Genomic DNA, 12,917 nt, shown 5'->3' with positions numbered 1-12,917 from the left:
ATACACATACACACACATATATATAAACCTGCAAATTGTATATATATAATCTATACATATGAATATATATATTCATAAAATCTGTTAAGACGTTTAAGATCAAACTATATTAAAAGAAATATAAAAAATATATAGTTTTTATGAAGTGTGTATATATGTATATATTTACTGTTATATATTTATGAGGTTTGATCTTCAATTTAAGAATGAGCTCAAGAGAAAAAAAAAAAAAAAACCTGCAGATCTAATGATGTGATTGATGCTAGCTTTGAAAATTAAAACCAAACAAGCCTTAGTTTGTTTATGTTGAATCAGATGTAGCCTTGTTAATTTGATCATGAAATTTTGTTGATTTGGGTTATGTGCAGAAAGTGTGACGGGATAAGAATACAAATTATATATACATATATATACATTGGGTTTGTTGATTTGAATATATACATATATATATATATATACATTAATTTTTGATAGAAATTATGTTGTTTAAATTAATTTAGGTTTTTGTTTTGGGTTATACTTTTAGAGAGAGAAGGAGAAAGACCCATGGCATGCCTTTGCAAATTTTAAGATGTTCTAGGGATATTTTGGTCTTAAAATGTAACTTACTCTCTGTATGGACGTTTGAATTACACAGCCCATTAACTTGGATGGAAAAGTGAACGGTGCATTTTAGTCCACAAACCATAAGGGGATTATGTGGTGATATTCGAATGTCAGGGGATAATCTGCACATTGCCCAAACTATAGGGGGTAAAGTGAAGTTTGCCCTAATATATATTTAGTATATATATATATATATAATTTTAATAGTATCCTCATCTTCAATTTAATTTAATTTTTTTTTTCCATCTATCAACTCCTCTTTCATTGTGATTGTCACCGTTCTCAACATTCTATCGCTATTACCGCCACTTTCAGCTCATCACCTTTTATCCTAAACTTCCATAGTCAATTTCGAAAGTGAGTGGTTCGCAACAAATGTTGTGAGAATGTATAGTTTATAGTGAAAGGCAGTCGTAGTAGAGAGAAAAATAGACTATGTGAGGAGATAGTGATGGAGAATGGTTATGGTGTTTTAGAATTAAAGTATGGATTTAAGAAGATAAAATTATTATGATATTTTTATTGTAAGACAAAATCATATTAAGAAAAAATTCTTTAAGCGTGTGAACTGAAATGAATTGATATGTGGAAATAAAATTATTCTCATTCAACCAATATAGAAGGGTAAATTACACTCACCTCCCTAAGAAATGTTAGAAATCAATACTTTTAGTTCTACAAATTCAACCACAATGATCTGGTAAGGGAATTATTGAGTGTGTAACAAATAAAAAATTGACAACCATTATATCATATCATTCTGAGTCAAATTATGAGAATTTTTTGTGAATTTCAAACATTTTTCCACAAATTGACAAATTGTGTTTGATCGCAAAGCTTATTTGTTTTTGTTTTTGTTTTGTTTTTTTTTTTTTTTCAATTTGTGTGGCCAAAAAAAAGAAAAGAAAAGATAAAATGAAATGAGATTTTCTTTGCAATTTGTAACTTATTTGAAACCTTAGGTATGGATAAAGAGCCCCAATATCTCTTGCTTTAAATTATAATTTTTTACTAGTATCTTTAATATTTGCATAACTAAAAAGTTATTGAACAATCTATTAAACCAATTATATTGAACTTTTTTTTAACAGATTATGAGAAGTGCAGAATCAAAAAATATATATATCACTATATTTTTTGCCATCATATAGTACTGGTGAAAATGGTAACATTATTTACTTTCAATTTTTTTAATAATGATTACTTTTAAATAAAGAATAAAATATAAAAATTCACATAATCACAGATACAAAATGATGTTAAAAATATATAAAATATTTTTTTCTTCTTCTCAATTTCTCCTGTCATTTGCATTTGTATTTTTTTTTTTTAATAATCTCTACCACTCTCTCATCTATACAAAATTTTATATAGTCACTCATTCTTTATATTCTATTCTCCACTTCCACTTCCTCTTCCTTTTTTTTTTTTATATTCTATTCTCCACTTCCTCTTTTTTTTATTTTTTTGTTTCTCTAAAAAATTCATGGGTTCACATTTTTTTCACTTTCTGTCAATCTCACTATAACAAAATTGAATTTTTACGGCTTGCGATGCATGCTGTAAAAACTCTTTTATGACATACACACAAATGCCGTTATATGATATGCCGTGAAAAGTTGAGCATCATTTACGACATACAGGTAAAGTTATAAAAAACAATAAATTAAACATTAATGTCATATATAACTTTTTACGACATTTTTGTCATGCCATAAATCATCGTACTTTCCGTGACATAATTTTACATGCCGTAGAAGGTTATTTTTTAAAAATTAATGGCATACTTGGTATGCCATATATAACATTTTACGACATTTTCTTGCATGTCATAAATTATCACACTTTTCACGACATAATTTTGTATGCCGTAGGTCATTTTTAATATATTTATGACATACTTTGTATGCCGTATATAGTCTTTTACGACATTTTCTTGCATGTCATAAATGTATTTTTAGTTCATAGATGTATTTCTAGCATACTTGCATATGAAGTGGAAGGATTGTTCTCATCATTTTCCTTCTACTAGTTGCATAGCCATCAAAGCTGCTCAGAAAATTAAAACAATATGCAATAGGTATTGCAAAACTATTTCCAACTTCATTCACAATGATACTATAAAAATCATATCATAGTTCCTATTTTACAACAATCACCCGATGTAAATACAAATGACAACTACCAATACAAAATTTGCAAAGAAAGAACTTCAATAAAATGTTACAGCAAACATTCAACAAATAAGTTACCAAATCATAAATAAATAAATAAATAAAAAGGGTACACAATTTGTGTGCACATACACTTGTTAATCCAATTTATCAGGACCCCCCCCCTCCCCGCCTCCACCCCTGATTACATATACAACATATTGTCTACACCATGGTCAAGTTACCTTTCTAAAATATTCAAGAGCCTCTGCACTGGTTGTACATAGATCTATGTAGAGTTGGAGTCCTGCTATTAAAAATCCATGGTGCTTTTCCTTAAGTAAGCCAACAGCAGGGTTTATAAAATTTTCATTCAGGTCCGGGACTTTCTTTATAATCCTAATAGAGCACAGTGCTGCCTGCATTACATGGTGAATTGAGTACACAACTACAATAAACATAAAAGATAGGAGAAGAGAAGGGGAAAAACACAAAGATCAAGCAGTACAGAATTTCACATTGGTCAACTGCATAATTTATGTAAGGAAACTCAAGCCATCTAATTGCAATCTTTTAACTTCACCTTCAACAAAGCAACATCAAAAATAGTAATAACTTCAAGAGTCCAAGATTGGGGGCCTTACAATCCCATACTAGCACAAAGGGCATAAGGACGAGCAACCCACTACCCATCAGACCTATATACAAAAACACACCCATTGTATTCTCTTCAGTCAGAGCCAAGAGCCCCCCAAACCCACTCCTCAATTCTCTCTCCCCTCTTTACTTTCTTTTATTCTCTTCTCTTCATTCAGCAAATACATATACACACTTTTAACTTAATCACTTTAATGGGCTGAAATCAATCATTAATTGAACCACCAAGAGTCCAACAAAATCAAACTGGTTTCAGAGATCCCCTGAATCTTTACTCAATACTATTACTAGAACAAGCACAATGCTATAAGCCGCAACAACTTGCCAACATAGAGCCAGCAATTTTTTCAACTTTGGAGCTTCAAATGTGCAGCACAAGTTGGCAGTTAAATATGAGAGAGAGAGATTAGTAGCAATGTTGTTAAAATCGGGATCCTACGTTGGAGGTGTTTATAGGATCGGATCGTAGAATTGGATCGAGGATCGTAAAATCCTACCGAAAAGGACAGATTACATAATAATTTAATTTAAATAAATATTTCTTATAAAGTATACACGAAATGAGCCTATATTCTATTAAAAAAAAGTGAAGATATTATGAAAAATATAATACTCTATGTAAAATGTACATATAATATTATACAATAGAAAATTCGATAGCAAAAGTATTGTATTTCATCAAAAAAGAAGGTGAAGAAGAAGAAGAATTCTATAACAAAATACTTTACAATCTACAATAATGCATAAAAAGTGAAGAAAAAATATTAACAAAGTTGGATATGAAAATATATTAAAAACTCAAAAGAATAACTTAACCGAATGATAAGGTTTGTCATTAGCATCCCTGGTGGAGCGGATTCAAGTCACAAAAATAATCTCTCCAAAAATTGGGATAAAATTGCAATCATTTTACCCTCCTCAGACTCTGTTAAAGCTAAGTTTGTTTTTTCGACTATTTAATTTTTTTAAATTACCGCAATATTTGAATGTTTGTTTTCTAGTTTGTTTTTCTTAGTCTATTTGATTCAATACTACTTAATTTTTATTATTTATTTTGACCACATAAATTGGTATTTAGACAACAAACATAAAATTTACAATAAAATATGTCATACAATACAAAATAAGGCTTGTAAATTGGATCGGATAAGATCGTATTCGGATCGGGATTCTACGATCCTATAAGATCCCACTACCAGGATCGAAAGATACTACCTATAAGGAGTTTTTTACACGATCCGGATCGATTGTACTTAAATAGATCGTAAGATCGTAGGATCGTAAGATCTGGATCGGGATTCTGATAACTATGATTAGTAGTCAAATTTGAAACCCCATTGAATCATTGGGTGCTACTTTGTTGTAGTTGAGCTTGACTTGTTTTGATTTGATCAAACTTGTTAGGTAGATAAGTTAAGGTTGAACATATTCCTAAACTGGAACTCAACTCGAACTCCGCTTGTGTCCTGCTTAGCATTTAATTTTTAAACAAGTGGTCTCAAGTTCAGGGAAAAAAAAAAAGAAGGGGTGGTCGTGTGTTAGGTAGCATAACAGTCAACACACAAAAATTATTGAAACTTGTTGAGTTTCTAAATCAAACTTGAGAAACCCATTAGTGGGCTTGACCCCTAGCTACAGAGCGACTGGTTCGTGTTCAATTTTCAACTACTAATCCTAGGAAGAGCCAGAGACTCTTTTGCATCCTCAATTGAACTATCACAAGATTCATAATTTCTCAGGTTCTAATTCTAACAATTTTAAAAGTCCATATATTGCGCATATCAAAAATTTAACAATTTAATATACAAGAATAAATTTATACGTGAGTCAAAGAGAAACCACTCAAAAACGAAGGTTAGGAGACAAAAACTCGAAACCTCCAAAACTCATTAATTCTTCAATCTTCATAATAATAAAAAATAAATAAATAATTTCTTAAAATTCAAATCATCTAAATACTTACCTCAAAGGACCCAGAGTACCCAAATCGCCATATTTTGCAAACCTCACTTGATACACCTCCAAAGTTTTTTCTTTTGCAAGTAAAAACATGTGGATAAAGTTACATAGAGTAATTCCAATGTGATTCCTATTTCCGTTGATTCATGCCTTATATGTGAATCGATTGCTTGGTGTATCAAACTTATCACAAATCATGTAATTATATAACAGAGCTTTCTTCTTTCATTCTTCTTTTCCAGCTTACTCTTTGCTGGACCATCACCAAGTGATCCAGAATTTGTAGTGAGGAGATTCACATTCTGTAATGACCCCAAAAGTCATCCTTATTTAATTAGGGGTTAATGTGTTTTAATTCAACTATATCTATTGGAATTGAGAATGTTTTTATCTTATTTTGGGGTATGGATTGAGGTGGTGGTATGATGGTAAAGTAAGATTGGATCAAAGAGTATAATCTGGATAGTTATTCTACAATCAGCCGTCACTCATTTTTCCTTTTCTTTTTCTACACTTTGAATTTGAATGTGAGGTTAGAACCATTAAAAAGCTTATTTCCGGGGCTTGAATTTGGACACAAGAACGACCTAGAACGGAGTCCCGATGACAGAGTTATACCCGTTTGAAGTTTTTACATCTGTGCTGGAAGCAGAGCCGCACGTGCGGGGAATAGCGCCGCATGTGCGGGCTGTGCGGGATAGCAGCTCAAATATGAGATTTTTGGCCCATTTCTTACATTTTCTTTTCCTCTCTTCTTCTCCCCTCTTCCATGTCCGAAACCCTAGCTCCCAAAATCTTGATTTCCTCCACTTTTATCAACAAATCCACCATGGATCTTGCATTAAGGATGGAGAACAAGAAAGGGTCAACATTTCCAACCGATTGAAATTCGAATTTTTTTGGAAGATTCTTCTCAATCTTTGCTCCTTTGCTTGATTCTTGAGGTAGGGGTCCTTATTCCCTTTCAATATTTGCATTCATGGATGGAATTATGGAATTTTGTGTATATACAAACAAAATCTATAGTTTTGAGCATATTATGTCCAACTTGAGAATTGAGGGTTTAGAGTTGGAGATGTTGAAAGTTAAATTGGTGGGTTAAAATGATGGATTGTGACTCCTAGATGTATAATCATTGGGAAAATTGGAATAAAAAGTAATGGGTTAATAAGTTTGTATTTTTCTTGAAATTTCAATATTTTCTTGAAACCCTAGGTTGATTAATGATGATAACCAATGATTTGGCCCAAATTGAAAGTAGAATAATGAAATTGAGATATTGAATTAGATATGTACAAGTTTAATTGGAATTTGGAAATGTTTGAAAATTATGTTTAAAATTTGCGAATGAACTTTGTTATGAACGTTGTAATTCATGCTTTAATGTAAAGGAAAAAATTGGGGAAATAATTTATTAAGGATATGGATGACATGAACTCGGTTGTGGAATGTTGAAATGGGATTCAAGGATTTAGTTTGAATTATGTTGAATTGCAAATTGATGTGTAATTGGTATAAAGAGAATTAAACAAGTTAAGAACGAAATAATTATATGTGACCCGATTTCTATGTGTATTATGAATTGTGTAGGGTCAGCTACAGGGGCGGACCAAGCATCTGAACACTGTGAGTAGTAGTACGGTAGTCGTACATTCAATGATCGTTAATGATTCTTATTGTTAACATTCTATTTCTTGCGAGTATGTTGATTGGAAAATCTAAAGGCATTATTGCGCAATACATTTTATTATTGTTGACAAAGAATACTAACATTATGTGCAAGATATCTATAGTGATTCATGACGAACCAAGGGAACGTATAAGCACTATGGAATCATGGTATTCACGTATCTCTGAAATCATTCAATTTGTAAATGTGCTTATCTCTCATTAGCAATTATCAGGAACGTTGTGTTAAACTTAAGTTAATTATGTCAACTCATGTGAATGATGTAACGGCTACCAGTAGTACTCTGCTAAGTACAAGCCAAATATGGTAACATATATGAACGAGCAAACAAAGGTGTATGCTTCTATATGCTATTAATAGATCAAGTGAACTACGCTATTTCTTAACGAATAATTAGCTAAGACCACGGATTGTTTTATACGTTAATACCTGCTAAGTATTATGATAAACAACGGATTGATTTACGGATGGCTCAACCCAAAGACAGAATTCAATATCGATGACCTTGTCATGTAGCCCACATTATGATGTTACCTGTTCTGTTTTTGCTAAGTGTACTGTAATGACATGATATAACAAGAAATGTTCTATGTTCTAATATGTTACGTTTTGGAAGTAAAGAACAGTTGGCCATATATGTAAAGTATTCATGACATCAGTAGCACACGACCCTTACCCGGGGGTAATAATACCGTGTTTTCAAGTATGTTACAAGTAAACGCATGTTACAAGCTCAAGTATATACAAGTTTACGTATGTTATAAGTTTATATCTGTTACAAGTTTACGTATGTTATAAGTTTAAGTCTGTTATAAGTTTAAGTCTGTTACAAGTTCACGTATGTTATAAGTTCAAGAATATTACAAGTTCTTAGTATCGAGGAACAAGAATGCTTTATATTGACTTGTTAGCACTATTGAAGTGCCAGGTATAATTAAGTTTGAATTCTGATTTTTGTTTATGAATTAAGCATAATGCATATGTATAAATTTGTTTCCGTTTATGATATGACATGATATGTATGGTTGGTCTGTAAAACCTGTTAATTACTGGTATGGAACAAAGTGCTACTTGGAACTAAGTGCTACATTGTGAGTCACCTCTAGAGTCCATGTGAGCCACCTCTTGAGTTCATACATATATGAATGAGGCTTATAGCCAATCTGGGCCTATGGCCATTCTATATGATCTATGAGGCCAGAGGCCATTCTGTATTTTTGGTATGGAACAAAGTGCTGTACGGAACTAAGTGCTGCAATGCGAGTCATCTCTAGAATTCGTACGAGCCACCTCTTGAGTCCATACATATGTGCAAGTTATGAGACCTATGGCCATTCCGGATAAGTTATTATAATATGAAACAAAGTGCTACACGGAACTAAGTGCTACGATGTGAGTCACCTCTAGAGTCCGTGTGAGACACCTCTTGAATTCAAACACATATGTTCAAGGGCTTTATGCCATATGTTCAAGGGCTTCATGCCATATGTACAAGGGCTATATGCCAACATGTTTAAAAGTTTAATGCTAATATGTTCAAGGGCTATCGCCACTTTGTTCAAGGGCTTAAAGCCATTATGTTCCAAGATATTATGTTTCAAGTCAATATGTTTCAAGGCTGGGCCTTAGGCCGTTCAAGAATTAATACAGAATCAATTAACCTGATGCCTCATTATTTATGTATGCATTGATATGTATTATAATTCAAGTTGAGCATTGAATCGTTTATGTGCTATTATTCACTGAGCTTCGCTCACTTTATATTATGTCTGTTCTGTAGGTAATCACTTTGGGAGTCCGTCTTAACCCTTGAAGCTCACCCTTCAATTGTCAACCTCAGTATGCCCAGGCTCCCAGACCGAGTCTATGCATTTATGTCAAGTTTTGTTAAGATTTTGGCTTGCACTTTAATTATTTACCTAAGGTTAAAATGTATGTATATGACCCCTCTCTATACCAATGTTTGTTTATGTGGTCATGTATGTGTATGGATATGTCTAAAAATAAATGACTGTCACGAATATGATCCTGGCATGTTAGGTTTAGCTCAATGGATGCTTTTCTGTGTTATTTTATTATATTAAATGCTTCCGTTCAGGCCCCATATGATATGTATATCAGGTTAAGTGTCCGTTTCTGTATGGGTCATGCCCGAACTTTTAGGGGCGGGTTTGGGGCGTGACACATTCAGTGTTGGATATACCATCATTCTTGTCTCTCATATTTTAACAGTGCCCGTATTTATCTGAAAGCCGATGTACTGGTGATCTTACTGAAGCAAACAACTGTTTGATTGCCTCCTTTTTTTTCTAAGATTCTGAAGTCAACCCATTTGATTAACTTTGAGGACTCCAAATGTTTGTACCCTGGTGTGTAGTAGCATAAGCTCTGCCATATCATCTCCTCTAAATGAATTGATTCATCAAAACACGATGTTCCACCACCATTCCTTTCTTAATTAATGTTTTTCATTACTATAAAACTACCCTAAATTCAAAAACTTTCCCTGGTTGATGGTACATTGGTACTTAAAAAGTTTCAAATGCATGATCTATCTATCAACATGGAAGGGAACACAGAAAGCTCTTCCACCCAACACGTGCATCATGCTAATAAAGAGGTGGTGGATAATTTTGTGTCTCTTGCATTAGGGTTCTCTATATTTATTTGCTCCTTGTAATAGCTATAACTAAGTAGCTTTTAATAGGCCACAGAAATATGAAATTTTCCTTTGGCCTTTCTAGTGCCATCAGATGTATCCTTTTCATGGGTTCCTGAATAAAGAAACTCAGAGACTGATTGAACTAATAAATGAAGGATGCCACATTTGTACACACATATATTGGTAGCATTGTCTAATAAATGAACCAACTGGTCTGTTAAAGGGGGAGAAAACTAACCAGTATCAATGAAACCAATGACAACATTAACTTGATTCTTGGTAGGCTGCCTTCCCTGTTAAGATCTGTATAAATTATTTACATAATAATTAAATTAATCAAACATTAACAATTATATGATCACATTTGTTTTAAGAAAATTGATTACAATTTTGGATGAAATTGTGACGAATTTGATAAATAATTATACAGCAAGGGATTGCACATCATATACACAATTCACAAAATCATGTAAGTTTTCATAAGCTTACATAAGGTATTTCTTCCACAAAATGTAAGTTGAATACAAATTTACATAAATCTATTAAAAAAAATTTTAAATTCACAAAATTATGTAAATTTCACAAACTTAAATTAGCTATCTTACAAAAATATATAACTCAAACCATAAATTATATAATAAAAATACATGCAAATAGTATGCAATGTACACCTATAAGATTTTATAAATTCAAAATCAATTGAATACTCTTCAACCGCCTCGGTTTGGAAGCATAGGCAACTCATTTAACAGCGTAATGTGCTCATTGATTCTATCACTCAGAGCAATATCAACATTTCTCCAGCAAGTCAACCCAATTGCACTCTGAATTTTCAAATACAAATTATTATACAGAAAATTGCTCAAACAACGAAATTCTTAAATAAAATGCACTGGTTTCGTTATCTAAACTCGACGGGAAGGAAGAGCTTAAGGGAGAGAGAAATAGAATAAGAAACTGAGAGCGAGAGAGAGAGAGAGAGAGAGAGAGAGGCGGTGGTGCTCACCTTAGTAGACAATGGTGCTTTCTCCCCTCGCCAGTGCAGATGGTGGAGGCGGTGGAGCTTCGAAATCTCAAAATCGAAATTTCCAATCGCTTTAAGATTGGATCTGAGATGAATCACCAATTGCTCATTGGATCTGAGATGAATCACCAATTGCTCTGAGATTAGATCAAACGGGGCTGAAGAAGGTTGATTCGATCGGTTGAGAGAGATTAGGGTTTAGAGAGGGTTGAGAGAGAGAGATCGAGACCCAGAGAGTGAGTGAGAGAGTAACGGGGCCTCAGTTTTTTGTTTTAGTTATTGCAAGTTTTTAAATAGTTTAAATAATTTGTTTTTAATTTCAAATAATTTACATATACTTAAAACAAAAATATTTTTAATTTTTTTAAAATCACTAAATTCAAAAAAATATAAAATTTAATACATTTCATATATATTTTATTTTATTATATTTTTTTATAAATATTTTATTTTTTAGTTGTATTCATATTAGACACATCTAAAAAATAAAAAAAAAATAAATTACTAAAAGAAGGAAAAATATCAAATCAAGGTAATTTAAAAAAATAATAATTACAAATTAGTAAGAAGTCATATAAATATTAATCATTAAAATTATAAATTTTTTCATAAATATGTGTGGGGATATATTTTCTGAGTACCAACACGTGGCAAGGTGACGCCGACGTGTCAGCCGAGGTGCCACGTGTCTTGGTCGTTGTGCCGAGGTCATCTCGGCTAGGCCGAGGTTGCCTCCGAAGATATCAGAATCCGAGATAAGCGGATAAGGGACAAGAGTCCTAGAATGAAGAGGGAACTCAACTTGGATATGGACAAGAGTCCTAGATTGGGAGAAGACTTCAGTTTGGGTAAAGATAAGACTCTTAGAGAGTTTATCCTTATCCCACTAGGAGTCCCAGATTAGCAGTAATCCTAAGTCTATTAGGGCGAGGCTCCTATTGGGACTAGGATTGTATTGGCTATAAAAGAGAGGCACCCCCATGGGTCTAAGGTATGCTTTTGATACTCAAGCTTGTGAGTTTAGTACTTGATTTATCTTTGAGAGATATACTGACTTGATCGTCGGAGTGCCCCCGGGTGGTCGAAACCACCGCGGGATTCTTATATTTCTGTTGCAGGTCAGTCAGGTGCCATCTATTCTGCCAGTGCTCTCCAGCTGGTTACTAAGCGGGCAGTGTGGTCGGAAAATCACCCATACAATTTGGCGCCGTCTGTGGGAATCGAACGAAGAATAGATGGCCAATGACGGACAGAAGGATCAGACTGGAGACAACGCTCCTTCTGGGAATGGGAGATCTATCAAACTCGACGTTGAAGGGGACAATAGCAACACAGAAACTCGTGACCAGAGTCACGGAGTGAAAGACGTCAGCCAGGAAGGTGACACACCAAAGACAACAGATCGAAGCGGATACTACAACAAAGATGACCTCCAGGTATGGAAGGATAGATACCTGCGGAGGAACGAAGACCCTTCCAAAGGGGATGCAAAGTCAGGGGGCATGAGCGCTCCCAAGGAGATAGCATTCAAGTATAGAAGAACTCATCCTGAGTGAGTAGATCCCGAATTCCAGATCCCGGATCCTAGAAGACATGATCTCAGCCTATACAAGTAGACCCGAGAAGACGAGAGCTCAACCTAAGTGAGCAGATCCCGGATTCCAGATCCCGGATCCTAGAAGACATGATCTCAGTCTATACAAGTAGGCCCGAGAAGACGAGAGCTCAACCTAAGTGAGCAAATCCCGGATTCCAGATCCCAGATCCTAGAAGACATGATCTCGGCCTAGATGAGTAGGTCCGAGAAAAGAAGAGCTCAACCTGAGTGAGCAGATCCAAGATTCCAAAAGATAAGATCTCGGTACCTGAGTCCGAGAAGAGAAGAGCACAATGAGCAAATCTCAGATCCTAGAAGATAAAAAGAAAACATACAAGGTCAGACTACAGTTAGCCAGGTTGAAGACCTTTTATAAGGTCCACAAAAGAGCATGTGAAAGCCATACAGGGGGCAGAGAGAAGAAGAATCCATTTACCACTTGTTGATATTTGTAGCAATTTACAAGTTGGTTAAACTGATATGATGCTTAACGCTTGTTGAAATTTGTAGCAATTTACAAGTTGAAGTTAAGCTGAGATGGTTCCTTATCTTCACTTGTTGAAATTTGT

At 33.8% G+C, this 12,917-nt stretch overlaps 1 long non-coding RNA gene across 1 annotated transcript; it reads right to left on the bottom strand.

Annotated features, from left to right (window-relative positions):
• Positions 1-2,689: 2,689 nt before the first annotated feature.
• Positions 2,690-11,034, bottom strand: LOC145813584 (uncharacterized). The gene is made up of 3 exons (XR_014356749.1): positions 10,734-11,034; positions 9,966-10,030; positions 2,690-3,178 (listed from the first exon to the last, which is right to left on the bottom strand). It is a non-coding gene; the product is annotated as an uncharacterized LOC145813584 (long non-coding RNA).
• Positions 11,035-12,917: the final 1,883 nt, after the last annotated feature.

This window comes from Camellia sinensis, chromosome 15 (assembly GCF_055761805.1).
Source record: "Camellia sinensis isolate YWXY chromosome 15, ASM5576180v1, whole genome shotgun sequence".
NCBI lineage: Eukaryota > Viridiplantae > Streptophyta > Magnoliopsida > Ericales > Theaceae > Camellia > Camellia sinensis.
This window is presented reverse-complemented; position numbering and strand designations above follow the sequence as displayed.